The 1,467-nt window shown below is 39.9% G+C and overlaps 1 non-coding gene across 1 annotated transcript; it reads left to right on the top strand.

Annotated features, from left to right (window-relative positions):
* Positions 1-578: 578 nt before the first annotated feature.
* LOC130953162 (small nucleolar RNA R71) lies at positions 579-686 on the top strand. The gene has a single exon (XR_009075335.1). It is a non-coding gene; the product is annotated as a small nucleolar RNA R71 (small nucleolar RNA).
* Positions 687-1,467: the final 781 nt, after the last annotated feature.

The following is a 1,467-nucleotide window of genomic DNA, read 5'->3' as shown; positions in this document are numbered from 1 at the left end:
GCTAAGTCAGAGGTATTCTGTTTAGAGCTCTCTGTCTGCTGCTGAGAAGATGATGGAAAAGGTTTACCATTGTTAAACCTGTTTCTTCCACCATTATTATTGAAACCTTGTTGAGGTCTCTCTTGATTCTTCCATGAGAGATTTGGGTGATTTCTCCATGAAGAATTATAGGTGTTTCCATAGGGTTCTCCTAGGTAATTCACCTCTTCCATGGAAGGGTTCTCAGGATCATAAGCTTCTTCCTCAGATGAAGCATCCTTAGTACTGTTTGGTGCATTTTGCATTCCAGACAGACTTTGAGAAATCAAATTGACTTGTTGAGTCAATATTTTGTTCTGAGCCAATATGGCATTCAGAGTGTCAATCTCAAGAACTCCTTTCTTCTGACTAGTCCCATTGTTCACAGGATTTCTTTCAGAAGTGTACATGAATTGGTTATTTGCAACCATTTCAATCAGTTCTTGAGCTTCTGCAGGCGTCTTCTTCAAATGAAGAGATCCTCCTGCAGAGCTATCCAAGGACATCTTGGATAGTTCAGAGAGACCATCATAGAAAATACCTATGATGCTCCATTCAGAAAGCATGTCTGAGGGACATCTTCTGATTAATTGTTTGTATCTTTCCCAAGCTTCATAGAGGGATTCTCCATCCTTCTGTCTGAAGGTTTGGACTTCCACTCTAAGCTTACTCCATCTTTGTGGTGGAAAGAACTTTGCCAAGAAGGCATTGACTAGCTTTTCCCAAGAGTCTAGGCTTTCTTTAGCTTGAGAATCCAACCATATTCTAGCTCTGTCTCTTACAGCAAAAGGGAATAGCATCAGTCTATAGACCTCAGGGTTAACCCCATTAGTCTTGACTGTGTCACAGATTTGCAAGAATTCAGCTAAGAACTGATGAGGATCTTCCATTGGAAGTCCATGGAACTTGCAATTCTGTTGCATTAGAGAAACTAATTGAGGCTTAAGCTCAAAGTTGTTTGCTCCAATGGCAGGGATAGAGATGCTTCTCCCATAGAAATCAGGAGTAGGTGCAGTAAAGTCACCCAGCACCTTCCTTGCATTGTTTGCATTATTGTTGTTTTCGGCTGCCATATCTTCTTCTTCCTTGAAGAATTCGGTCAGGTCCTCTAAAGAGAGTTGTGTTTTGGCTTCTCTTAGCTTTCTCTTCAAGGTCCTTTCAGGTTCAGGATCAGCCTCAACAAGAATGCCTTTGTCTCTGCTCCTGCTCATATGAAAGAGAAGAGAACAAGAAAGTGTGGAATCCTCTATGTCACAGTATAGAGATTCCTTGAAATGTCAGAGGAAAAGAGAAATAGAAAGAAGAAGGAGAAGAAGAATTCGAACTTTAATTAGATAAGGTTCAAATTGTGCATTGAGAAGGAGTGGTACTCCATAAATAGAAGGATGTGAGAAGGAGGGAAGAAGATTTTCGAAAATTAATTAAAATATTTTGAAAACATTTTGAAAA

The sequence above is a fragment of the Arachis stenosperma genome, chromosome 9, assembly GCF_014773155.1.
Source record: "Arachis stenosperma cultivar V10309 chromosome 9, arast.V10309.gnm1.PFL2, whole genome shotgun sequence".
In the NCBI taxonomy this organism is placed as follows: Eukaryota; Viridiplantae; Streptophyta; class Magnoliopsida; order Fabales; family Fabaceae; genus Arachis; species Arachis stenosperma.
This window is presented reverse-complemented; position numbering and strand designations above follow the sequence as displayed.